General features: G+C 48.5%; 1 pseudogene; it reads right to left on the bottom strand.

Annotated features, from left to right (window-relative positions):
• The window catches only part of LOC119942140, a 31,615-nt pseudogene that overhangs the window by 2,004 nt on the left and 16,153 nt on the right, over positions 1 to 13,458 (bottom strand).

Here is a 13,458-nt window from a genome sequence, read left to right as displayed (position 1 = left end):
TTTTGTACCCGCGTCCCACCTTGGCGCGCCTTTCTCGGTTTCGTAATCCAACTTCCGTGAAGGCCTCAAACTCGTCCTGAGCCGGCAACTCTGCCCACATGTAAGAATAATATCCCGCGGCATAGGAGTCGTCCCCAAAGATGCGGGTGAAGGTACACAGGATTCAGTCCTCCTGGGGAGCAGAATCGGGGAGAAAATGCATTGACTGGAGACTGGAACAGAGTCTCCTTTCAGGCAGGGCCTGCTCTGTGTTCAAGCAGTAATGCCCACCGGTCTAACTGTGAACTATGGAAGAGCAATCAGGGGGCTGAGGTCCTCCCTCTTTCCAGGGACTACAGACCGATACCGTGGTCACCGTGATGGTTTATGTCTCTGGAGACCCAAGCTAAGGGTTGATTTCTGAGCAATGGCTGTGGGACAAGAATCTGCCAAGTTACCAAATTCACTGTGGGATTGTAAATGGTGTCAGTAACGTTTAGGTGATTTTCAATAAAGATACCAAAGCGTTGCTTGAGTTTTTGTTGGTTTGTTTGGAGGAGGATCTGTACTTAAATCCAGGACCTAGGTTTCAGGGACTTTGTCAGAGGCTGATGGCACACATTTAGGACAAAACTCAAGTAAAACAGCCCCTCTGGTGAAACCGCTGCTGGAAACAAAATGAAAGGTTCTATCGGCCGCAAGGGAGACGACAATTACCGAAAACGGTGGTTAAAACTGACAAAACAGTATTCTACAGGGGCCTCTCCGGGAAAGTCGTGAAATGAAGTGACGTCTGCTCCCACTAGAAAGCAGCAACTTCCACTTAAAACGTTTACCTCTAACTTGTTTCCTAAATAAGCCATTTTCAGTCAATCAGCCCCCTGTGCAAGACACTCTCAGCCCCATTAAATCAGAATCAGCAGTGAGAAAGAGAGACCAGACAGACACATAGGAACAAAAAGTGCCCTTTACTGAGTCAGATCAGTGTTCTACACACTGAAAATCCTGTCACAATGGCAACTGGTCAGCACTTGGGAAGTACAACAGTTAGCAGACAGGTTCCCTGCCCACAGCTGACAGTCTAGACATCCATCCTAATGGGTAGAGATGTACCATCTCAGCCCTACTGAGAGCTCACCTCCTCCAGGAGGCCTTCCCAGACTGAGCCCCTTCCTTCCTCTCCCCCTTGTCCCCCTCTCCCCCCCACCATTTTACCTCCTTCCCTTCCCCACAGCACCTGTATATATGTATATATGTTTGTACATATTTGTTACTCTATTTTACTTGTACATATCTATTCTATTTATTTTATTTTGTTAGTATGTTTGGTTTTATTCTCCGTCTCCCCCTTTTAGACTGTGAGCCCACTGTTGGGTAGGGACTGTCTCTATATGTTGCCAACTTGTACTTCCCAAGCTCTCAGTACAGTGCTCTGCACACAGTAAGCGCTCAATAAATACGATTGATGATGATAATACTGATACTAATGGAATGTGGTAAGTGCTTATGGGCCAAGCACTATCCTACACACTGCGTAGACACAAGATAATCAGGTTGGACAGAGTACTTGTCTCACACGGGGCTAACAGTCTAAGCCGGAGGGAGAATACATATTGAATCTTGTCGTGGGCAGGGAATGTGTCTACCAACTCTGTTTTGTTGTACTCAGTAAATACCACTGATTGATTACCCGAATCCCCAACATGCCTCATATTTCCCTCTGCCTCCCTAACTTTCCTTTCACTACATTAACTGCTCCTCATCCCAAACCTCGTAGTGGGAGTGGTTTGCAGAAGCAACTCCACTAAACAAGGATCGCCCCTAAATTCAAGAACTGTATAAGGACCAAAAAACCCAGTCACATTAGTAGTGGCAAACCAGAATACAAATCTTACAGCAGAAACAGGAGGGATGATCAGCCCAAAGGACAAAGGAAATCCTACTTAGACCTGTGAACCCCATGTTGGGGCAGGGACTGTGTCCATCCTGATTATCTCATCCTATTCCACCTTGTTTATTGTATCAGCCTCCTTGCTGACCTCCCTGCCTCCTGTCTCTCCCCACTCCAGTCCAAACTCCACTCCGCTGCCCGTATTATTTTCCTTCCAAAACGTTCAGACTGTTTCCCCACTCCTCAAGAAATTCCAGTGGTTGCCCATCCACCTGTGCATCAAATAAAAACTACTCACCACTGGCTTTAAAGCACTCAATCACCGGACCCGCTCCTACCTAATCTCCTAATCAGAGAAGCAGCGTGGCTCAGTGGAAAGAGCACGGGCTTTGGAGTCAGAGGTCATGGGTTTGAATTCCGACTCCACCGCATGTCTGCTGTGTGATCTTGGGCGAGTCAGTTAACTTCTCTGGGCCTCAGTTACCTCATCTGTAAAATGGGGATTAAGACTGTGATCAGGACAACCTGATCACCCTGTATCCTCCCCAGCGCTTAGAACAGTGCTTTGCACATAGTAAGTGCTTAACAAATGCCAATTATTATTATTATTATTACCTCACTACTCTCCTACTACAACACAGCCCGCACAACCTTCTCACTGTCCCACAATCTCATCTATCCCACTGTTGACCTCTTGCCCAAATTCTCTCTCTGGCCTGGAACACCCTCCCTCCTCATATCAGACAGATAATTGCTCTCCCCCAATTCAAAGCCTTATTGAAGGCACATCTTTTTCAAGAAGCCTTCCCCGACTAAGCCCTCCTCTTCTCCCTTCTGCATCGCCCAGACTTGCTCCCTTCACTCATCCTCCCTCCCACCCCTACAGCACACCTCGGTAACTTATTTACTTCTTTATGTTTATTAATGTCTGTCTCCCGCTCTAGACTTGTGAGCTCGTTATGGGCAGGGACTGTATCTGCTGTTGCACTGCACTCTCCCACACGCTTAGTGCAGTGCTTTGCACACAGTAAGCAATCAATAAATACACTGAAATCTTGTAGCTACCCCAGCGCTTACAACAGTGACACATGTTGCTTAACAAATGGCATAAAAAGAGGCAGTCCTGACTCCCAAGTTAGAATCAGAGAGTCCTAAACAGTGGTGGGAAGCTTTAAAATTCCAGTTTAGTTCTCAGAAATTCTAGCTGAGAGAGAACTAGCTCAATTTCCTGCTCAAGCAATGCCGCCTATCTGCACTCCAGCTCCTTGGAGAGGCGGAGTAGTACGAACAGATATACAAACTGGTGATGAGGACACCGCATAGGCCGACTTACCACTAAAGGTTTTCGGACGGTAAACTTCTCTGCCACTCTGCTCTTCACGGCTGTTGGAATAAGAGATTTAGTTATATGCCCAGTGACTCCGAGCCTGTTGTTGGGTAGAGATTGTCTCTACTTGTTGCCGAATTGTACTCTCCAAGCATTTAGTACAGTGCTCTGCACACAGGAAGTGCCCAATAAATAATAACTCAGAATCCCTTCCCCTGTTACCCTAGTGAGGAGAGAATCCCTGGCAAATCATGGACTAGAGAGTGGTGACAAACCCTGAGGGGAAAAGGAGGAGGTAAATCATTAGGAAAGGAGTGCAGAAAGTCAAGCTAAATCTTCACAGTTTTCTCCCAGAACCACGAGCCAATTCCCAGACACAGGCAGGCAAAGTAACGAATGAGTGGCATTTATGGAGGCCTTCCCAGACTGAGCCCCTTCCTTCCTCTCCCCTTCGTCCCCCTCTCCATCCCCACCATCTTACCTCCTTCCCTTCCCCACAGCACCTGTATATATGTATATACATTTGTACATATTTATTACTCTATTTATTTTACTTGTACCTATCTATTCTATTTATTTTATCTTGTTAGTATGTTTGGTTTTGTTCTCTGTCTCCCCCTTTTAGACTGTGAGCCCACTGTTGGGTAGGGACTGTCTCTATATGTTGCCAACTTGTACTTCCTAAGCGCTTAGTACAGTGCTCTGCACACAGTAAGCGCTCAATAAATACGATTGATTGATTTATGGAGTGCGTACGGTGCAGAACACTGTATAATGCGCCTGGGAGAGTACAATACATTAGAACTGGTAGACAAGAAATAACAATAATAATACCAGCAGAGGCACCCCTGCCTGCCTAGCAGTTTGTTGCCAGACAGAACATGAGTGGCAGGAATGAGAGTGGGCAAATGGCTTTGCGCAGATCACTAGCCCTTGAATCAATTCCTTCGCCCAGGCTCTCAGGCCTGAAGTGTCAGGAGAGAAGCTCATCTGTCACCCCCGACAGAAAGGCTCCAGCATCCTCAACAATGAGCTAACTTGATCAGGAAAGGGGCAGACTGAGTTGGTCTCCAGCCGATGGTATCACTGAACCCTAAAGGGCATGTGACAAGTACGCCCTTGCTGACTTGCCGTGTGGCCCATAGCCACAGTGTGACTTCAGCACAGGAAAAGTAAAAAGAGAGCCCCCCAAATGGCCTCTAAGACGCACCAAGCACCTGTAGTTCATATACTTGCTCTCCCATATACTCCGTGGCTGGGTCTAACCAGCCAGAACAGCGCTGAGGGATAAGTGTACAGTGCCTGGCACAGGATAAGCGCTTAACAAATACTATTATTATTATTAATGATAATAAATGATTACCTGATGGAATTGGAGCATCTAGTCAGGTATTCTGACTGTTTAAATAAAAGCAAGGGGATTCCTTGGATTGGCTGGGTGGATACCACCCTCCTCCGGCTGGGTGGATTCAGTGTTGGTCGAGGGCATTCTTGTACTAATCACAATAATAACTGTGGTACTTGTTAAGCGCTATGTGCCAAGCACTGTTCTAAGCACTGAGATATATATAAGTTGGACACAATCTCTGTTCCACATGGGGCTCACACTCAATCCCATTTTAGGCAACTGAGGCCCAGCGAATTTAAGTGGCTGGCCCAAGGTCACACAGCAGATGTGTGGCGGAGCTGGGATTAGAACCCAGGTCCTCCTGCCTCCCAAGCCTGTGCTCTAAAGTCACAATGCTTCTCTGGATAATAAAAATAATAATAATGACGATGGCATTTATTAAGCGCTTACTATGTGCAAAGCACTGTTCTAAGCACAGGGGAGGTTACAAGGTGATCAGGTTGTCCCACAGGGGGCTCGCAGTCTTAATCCCCATTTTACAAATGAGGTAACAGGCCCAGAGAAGTTAAGTGACTTGCCCAAAGTCACACAGCTGACAACTGGCAGAGCAGGGATTTGAACCCATGACCTCTGACTCCAAAGCTCGTGCTCTTTCCAGGGAGCCACGCTGCTTCTCTGGATCCCCAGCCACTGATTAGGTCTCAAAAGGGCTTAGGCCTCCAGGAAAGCTTACCTGCTGTGCAACTCCATATCTAAAGCAGCCAGGTACAGGTGGAAGAGCACGGTAGAGCCACTCAGGTAACGACGGGCTGCAAAGCAAGAGAGGGGGCTTCAGATCCAATGGTGTGGCCATGTCAGCGAGCCTCCTGGGCCCAGGACATCACAAGTTTATCGGCCCTTCATTCTTCCCGCTTCCTGAGATTCCATCCCGCAATACACCACTGGACTTTTATGAGAAAACAGAGTCAAAAACAGCTCCAACGGGCCTCTGAAGGAGCATTGGGATAGGTGGGCCGTGCCGCTGTTCCTCCCTCGTTCTCTCCCAGTCACCTTTTAGACTGTGAGCCCACTGTTGGGTAGGGACCGTCTCTATATGTTGCCAACTTGTACTTCCCAAGCGCTTAGTACAGTGCTCTGCACACAGTAAGCGCTCAATAAATACGATTGATGAGGATGACTTCACGTAGCGGTGCTTTCCCCAGTCTCGCACCCTGATAGGTGCCCAGCACCCCAGCCACCCTGGCTTAGCCACCACGGGAGTGTACCTCTGAGCATCTCCTGAAACAGTCTTGCTGGAAGCCGCCGTTCTCCAGTGTGGTAGTGGCGGCTCAGGGTGACGAGGGTGTTCCAGTCACACAGCCAGTTCTCCAGAAACTGGGAGGCCGCCTCCACCACGTCCCACTCTACGTTGTTGATGCCCGAGGCCTCAGCGTAGGGAACGGTGCTCAGCGTGTGCTGGAGGACGTGGCCAAACTGGGTGGTGGAGGGAGAGAACGTGGGAGGGACATGGGCACCACAGTCAATGCTGATTTCTCAGCCTCAGAGGTTCCCGCTTCAGCCCAGGTATCTCCCAGGCACATTTCCTAAGTGGATTGGAGGGTGGGTTGAGCTGGAACCAACTTTTCTTTTCTGAAACGCTTGTTTTTGAGTTAAAAACAATTGTTTCCTGTGACACTGCTACCCACAGACCCTCTCTCTGGTGAGGTCTTAGTCTTCCCAGATTCCAGCCTCCAATGGGAATGAGCTCAGAGCACCAGTTTCTGGCTTTCGCTAGTCCCACCTAGTTACCCCATTGAACAATCACTGTCTATTCCTGGCCCTGGAACCCAAGCATCACCCCCGCACCAGATCAATCAATCAATCAATCGTATTTATTGAGAGCTTACTGTGTGCAGAGCACTGTACTAAGCGCTTGGGATGTACAAGCTGGCAACATATAGAGACAGTCCCTACCCAACAGTGGGCTCACAGTCTAGAAGGGGGAGACAGAGAACAAAACCAAACATACTAACAAAATAAAATAAATAGAATAGATAGGTACAAGTAAAATAAATAAATAAATAAATAGATGATCCTGATGACACATTAGTTCAGTTTTTAACCGATTTCCCCTTATTTCCAACATTACCATTAACCCCCCGCCCCACCCCGAACCTGGAAAATGCCATTTGTGTTACGTTTTTCTTTATGTTTTCACCGTCAAAGATGATCTAAGTCAATTTACAAAGCCACCCTAATTCTGTCACGGCTGACAAGGGCAATCTAACATCCTTGGACGACACCTTCGCTGTCAACGGGGGACTTAAGTCTCAGAGGGGCCCCAACTGTGGGATCGGTTTTTGCTTATCTCTTGTATGAGGCTCACCATTCTTCTCCCTCCAAAAGAGAACCCTCGAGTCAAAAACCAACATACTAATACAATGGTTAAGTTCTGAATTGATGCTGAGGGTACTGGACCCCAACGTCAATTTCCCACCGAATTAAAAACCCCTAAATTACTTGGGTAAAACCTTCTTGGCCCGGGCAATAATTAATAAAGGATCCAAAGTGCAACAGAATCAACTTCCGAGAGCTTTTCCACATGAGGGGGTGAAAAACAGTATCCTCTTGTGCGAGTGGTTCTTCCTGAGACTCAGACCGAGTCTCTCTACGAGTCCCCTCTGTGGAGGGCGAAAATGGGCTCCCACCTCATGGAAAAGTGCTAGGACTTCGGTGAAGGACATCAGGGAGGGTGCAGATCCCACTGGGGGAATCTGGTTACAGACCATGAAAGCCACAGGTGAAGGAGACGGCTCCTGGCTGAGAGGAGAGATGGATCAGGTGCGAGACTGGTTCTCACCGACCCCCGGTGCCCCAGGCCTCTGGCTCCTAACCTACCCACCAGGCCCCAAGAAGAAGGAGAACATCTATGACAGGTTTTGAGTCGCTGGGAAACAAACACACTCGGCTCTGCCCCTCTGAGTTCTGGCCAGGATGTAGGGCAGGGGATTAATCAATCAATCAATCAATCGTATTTATTGAGCGCTTACTATGTGCAGAGCACTGTACTAAGCGCTTGGGAAGTACAAATTGGCATCACATAGAGACAGTCCCTACCCAACAGTGGGCTCACAGTCCAAAAGGGGGAGACAGAGAACAGAACCAAACATACCAACAAAATAAAATAAGTAGGATAGAAATGTACAAGTAAAATAAATAAATAAATAGATAAATAGAGTAATAAATATGTACAACCATATATACATATATACAGGTGCTGTGGGGAAGGGAAGGAGGTAAGACGGGGGGATGGAGAGGGGGACGAGGGGGAGAGGAAAGAAGGGGCTCAGTCTGGGAAGGCCTCCTGGAGGAGGTGAGCTCTCAGCAGGGCCTTGAAGGGAGGAAGAGAGCTAGCTTGGCGGATGGGCAGAGGGAGGGCATTCCAGGCCCGGGGGATGACGTGGGCCGGGGGTCGATGGCGGGACAGGCGAGAGCGAGGTACAGTGAGGAGATTAGTGGTGGAGGAGCGGAGGGTGCGGGCTGGGCAGTAGAAGGAGAGAAGGGAGGTGAGGTAGGAGGGGGCGAGGTGATGGAGAGCCTTGAAGCCCAGGGTGAGGAGTTTCTGCTTGATGCGCAGATTGATCGGTAGCCATTGGAGGTTTTTGAGGAGGGGAGTAATATGTCCAGAGCGTTTCTGGACAAAGATAATCCGGGCAGCAGCATGAAGTATGGACTGAAGTGGAGAGAGACACGAGGATGGGAGATCAGAGAGAAGGCTAGTGCAGTAGTCCAGACGGGATAGGATGAGAGCTTGAATTAGCAGGGTAGCGGTTTGGATGGAGAGGAAAGGGCGGATCTTGGCAATGTTGCGGAGCTGAGACTGGCAGGTTTTGGTGACGGCTTGGATGTGAGGGGTGAATGAGAGAGCGGAGTCGAGGATGACACCAAGGTTGCGGGCTTGTGAGACGGGAAGGATGGTAGTGCCGTCAACAGAGATGGGAAAGTCAGGGAGAGGACAAGGTTTGGGAGGGAAGACAAGGAGCTCAGTCTTCGACATGTTGAGCTTTAGGTGGCGGGCGGACATCCAGATGGAGATGTCCTGAAGGCAGGAGGAGATGCGAGCCTGGAGGGAGGGGGAGAGAGCAGGGGCAGAGATGTAGATCTGGGTGTCATCAGCGTAGAGATGATAGTTGATTAGGTAACTTGTATGACAACACGGACCTGATAGGTTACCGTGTGTAGTGGTGTTGGAAGAATCGGCTTGGGGGCGAGTGTGCGGTGTCAGAATGAGTGAGTTCCACAGCCAAATATTCCCGGATGCAGAGGTTTGGTAAAAATGCCACCCTTCCCGTGCAGGAGAACTAGGTGCAGAGTTCTCAAATGACCCTACGCTTGCATCCTTTCAAATGATAGTGGAACATTACCACTTGGGTAAAATCTGGGTTTACCATGGGGTCGTGGGGGAAAGGGAGGGGTTTTTTGCCCCTTCCAGGGGTAAGGAAGAAGGAAAAGGGAGAAGAGAATTAAAGAGAAGGAAATCAAGTTCTGGTAACACTAGCAGGGGACAGATAGAATTGAGTGAAGCACCAGGAAGGAGAAGGGAAAAGTAAACATCAAACTTACGGATAAAATTCAGCATCCAGGCCCCTTCCTTCTTCTCCTGGGGGCGAGAATAAGGGTCCAAATAGAAGGAGGCGAGGGGAGTCCCTGCAACAAAAGCAGACCAGATCCTTCCCACTGACGGTTCCTGATGGTTCTTGTTCCAAAACCCAACGAAATGATGGCTTAAGTGCCCCAAACTTTTCAGGAAACACAAGGGTGTGGCATTTGTTAAGTGCTTACTATGTGCAGAGCACTGTTCTAAGCACTGGGGAGTTTACAAGGTGATCAGGTTGTCCCACGGGGGGCTCACAGTCTTCACCCCCATTTTACAGATGACGGAATTGAGGCATAGAGAAGTTAAGTGACTTGCCCAAAGTCACACAGCTGACAAGTGGCAGAGCCGGGATATGAACCCATGACCTCTGACTCCAAAGCCCGGGCTCTTTCCACTGAGCCACGCTGTACCTTGCACAACCTGTCACCAGAAAGTTTGTGCAGTCATCTCCCTCAAAGTGCAAGTACAAGAAACAGCAGGACGAAGAATTGGGCTTTCACACCAGAACCCCTATCGAAGGCCCAGAAAATGGAAATGGAAACACATGGCTGCTGCTTTCCCCTACTTGTAATCTGAGGTCTGTCGCCCCAACTAGAATTTAAGACCCTTAAGGGCAGGAATCATAACTACTAACTCTATTATATTACTAAGCTCTGCACAGAATAAGAGCTCAATAAGTACTACCGATGGGGGCTTAAACCTCAAAGGAACCCAGTCAGGAATCTCTAACCCTCCCAGCTGACTCACCTTTCTCATCTTAGACGTAGAAGAAGCGGACAGAGGATGCCCATACTTCCGCAGCTCCGTCGGCTGGTTGGACTGGGACCTCAAAGACATCAGTGTACAGTTTAAAAAGGTCAGACAGGACTCTGCCAGGGAAGAAGAAGAGGGCTCTGGATAACACTGACAAGAAGGCAGATGGAGTCACCTCTTCTTGACAGTGTCTGATGACCTTTGGACATGAGGAGTTGGGAAGGGGGGGCTTGAACCAACTTCTCAGGTCCCGCCCTGCCAATTAATAATAATAATGATTCATTAAGCATTTCTTAAGCGCTTTCAATGTGCAAAGCACTGTTCTAGCAATGGGGAGGATACAAGGTGATCAGGTTGTCCCACATGGGGCTCACAGTCTTCATCCCCATTTTACAGATGAGGTAACTGAGGCACTGAGAAGTTAAATGACTTTCCCAAAGTCACAAAGCTGACGAGCAGTGGAGCCGGGATTAGAACTCATGATCTCCCAAGCCCGGGCTCTTTCCACTGAGCCACACTGCTTCCCGATTAGGAAGAACACTTACCGTTCCAGTGGGAAATAGTCTCACTTCTTCGTCTTTCAGCCTAGAGGAAACACAGGCGAGGAGAATGCAGAATGTGACTTTGGTTTAACCGTATGTATTGAGTGCTTACTGTGTGCAGAACACTGTACTAAGCGCTTGGGAGAGGACAATACAACAATAAACAGACACATTCCCTGCCCACAGCCCTGTTCTAAGCGCTGAGAGAGTTCAAGAGAAGTAGGAGACACTGTCTGTGCCTTCGAGGAGCCCACTTTAGGAAGAGCAGTTTTGGGAGAGGGGAAAATACCTGTGCCCTCGTGACAAGGTCAGGAGGAACCTGAGGCTCAAGGGCTGCGTGAGCTCATTGTGGGCAGGGAATGTGTCTGTTTATTGTTATATTGTACTCTCCCAAGCACTCAGTACAGTGCTTTGCACACAGTAAGCACTTAATAAATACGACTGAATGAATCGAATGGGTGCTGGATGCTTGCACTCATTCATTGTCGTATTTATTAAGGGCTTACTGTGTGCAGAGCACTGTACTAAGCCCTTGGGAAAGTACAATACAACAATGAAGAGTGACATTCCCTGCCCATAATGAGCTCATAGTCTGTGGGGGAAGACAGCCATCAATACAAATAAATAAAATGACAGATATGTACATAAGTGCTGTGGGGCTGGGAGTACGGGGGAAGAGCAAAGGGAGCAAGTCAGGGTGAGGCAGAAGGGAGTGGGAGATGAGGAAAAGTGGGACTTAGTCTGGGAAGGCCTCTTGGAGGAGATGTGCCTTCAGGGGGGAGAGGAATTGTCTGTGGGATTTGAGGAGGCAGGACCTTCCAGACCAGAGGCAGGACGTGGGCCTGGAATGCCCTCCCTCTGCCCATCCGCCAAGCTAGCTCTCTTCCTCCCTTCAAGGCCCTGCTGAGAGCTCACCTCCTTCAGGAGGCCTTCCCAGACTGAGCCCCTTCCCTCCTCTCCCCCTCGTTCCCCCTCTCCATCCCCTCATCTTACCTCCTTCCCTTCCCCACAGCACCTGTATATATGTATATATGGTTGTACATATTTATTACTCTATTTATTTATTTATTTATTTATTTTACTTGTACATTTCTATCCTATTTATTTTATTTTGTTGGTATGTTTGGTTCTGTTCTCTGTTTCCCCCTTTTAGACTGTGAGCCCACTGCTGGGTAGGGACTGTCTCTATGTGTTGCCAATTTGTACTTCCCAAGCGCTTAGTACAGTGCTCTGCACATAGTAAGCGCTCAATAAATACGATTGATTGATTGATTGATTGACGTGGGCCAGGAGTTGGCGGTGAGACAGGCGGGACTGAAGCACTGTGAGTAGGTTAGCACTAGAGGAGCGAAGTATGGGGGCTTCCTTTGGTCTCCCTGGTTCCCCAGCTCCCTGACTTTCTGGTCCCTTTGCTTCTTCTAACATCATTTTCTTCCCTGGGCTCTAGCTCGCCTAGCGGTCCTGAACTTGGCACCAGCCAGCGACACAAAGACAAAACGGAAAAAGGTGTTGGGCCCGGCACAGGGGTGGGAGAAACACAATCCATCAAAACTCATCAACAATCCCCTTTCAAACTCTTCCCCGGAGAGGGGATTGCACCACAGTAAATTCAATTTCTTTTTCTTGAACCACCAAGGTCAAGTTCTGATTTGCAAGCCAAGATAGTAATTCTAAACCCAAGCCCCATCTGAGCCAGAAAAGGAAGAATGCTCTTCCAATAATGCTGAGAAGCGGCATGGCCTAGTGGATAGAGCACAGGACTGGGAGTCAGGAGGACCTGGGTTCTAATCCTGGCTCTGCTATGTGTCTGCTGTGTAACTTTGAGTAAGTCACTTAACTTCTATGTGCCCCTCCTTCCTCTCCCCCTCCTCCGCCTTACCTCCTTCCCTTCCCCACAGCTCCTGTATACATGTATATATGTTTGTACGTATTTATTACTCTATTTATTTATTTTACTTGTACATATCTATTCTATTTATTTTATTTTGTTAATATGTTTTGTTTTGTTCTCTGTCTCCCCCTTCTAGACTGTGAGCCCATTGTTGGGTAGGGACTGTCTCTATGTGTTACCAACTTGTACTTCCCAAGCACTTAGTCCAACGCTCTGCACACAGTAAGTGCTCAATAAATATGATTGATTGATTGATTGTGCCTCAGTGGGGATTAAGACTGTGAGCCCCATATGGGACATGGACCGTGCCCGACCTGATCGCTTTGTATCTACCCCAGGGCTTAGAACAGTGTCTGGCACAGAGTAAGTGCTTAACAAATATCTTCCTTCCCCACAATAAAAGGGGATGGTGGAGCAAGCTGGGAGACTCTGGTAAGAATTGCAACTGCATTCAGTACATTTCTTTAATACCTGCACTGAGCGGAGCTCAAAGCATCAGGCTCACTGTTCCTGTTCTTTATGTTACTGGGGAGAAAAAGGGAGCAATGTTCACTTTGGAGAGATAACGCTCTCCCCAAAACACGGAGAAGTAGCGTGGCCTAGAGGAGAGACCACAGCCTTGGGAGTCAGAAGGACCTGGCTTCTAATCCAAGCTCCACCTCTTAACTGGTGTGAGACTGCGGGCAAGTCACTTCACTTCTCTGGGCCTCAGCTAGCTCATCTGTAAAATGGGAATGAAGACTGTGGGCCCCATGAGGGACATGGACTTTGTCCAATCTAGTTACCTTGTATCTACCCCAGCACTTAGAAGAGTGCTTAGGACAACTAGAGAGAAGGGAGAGTTGCTTGTTTGCCAGAGATAGAAGTACCCCATTCTCCTGATTCCCAGCTCTCTGCCCAGTTGCCCCTGAAGCCCTGCTGGACTCTCCAACCCTTCCTCACCCCAAATTACCTGAACAAGTCTTCTTGCTGCCTTTCCGCCCAGAATGCCACATCCCAGTGCTCCAGCTCCCCAGAGTGGCCCTGACTTTGGGCAAACTTCTGTAGAGACTCTTGCTCCGCCTTGGCCACTGAAAGAAAGCGGAAATTTC

Source organism: Tachyglossus aculeatus, chromosome 21 (genome assembly GCF_015852505.1).
Source record: "Tachyglossus aculeatus isolate mTacAcu1 chromosome 21, mTacAcu1.pri, whole genome shotgun sequence".
Lineage (NCBI taxonomy): Eukaryota > Metazoa > Chordata > Mammalia > Monotremata > Tachyglossidae > Tachyglossus > Tachyglossus aculeatus.
Note: the sequence above shows the minus strand (reverse complement) of the source record. Positions and strands in the feature narration are given on the sequence as shown.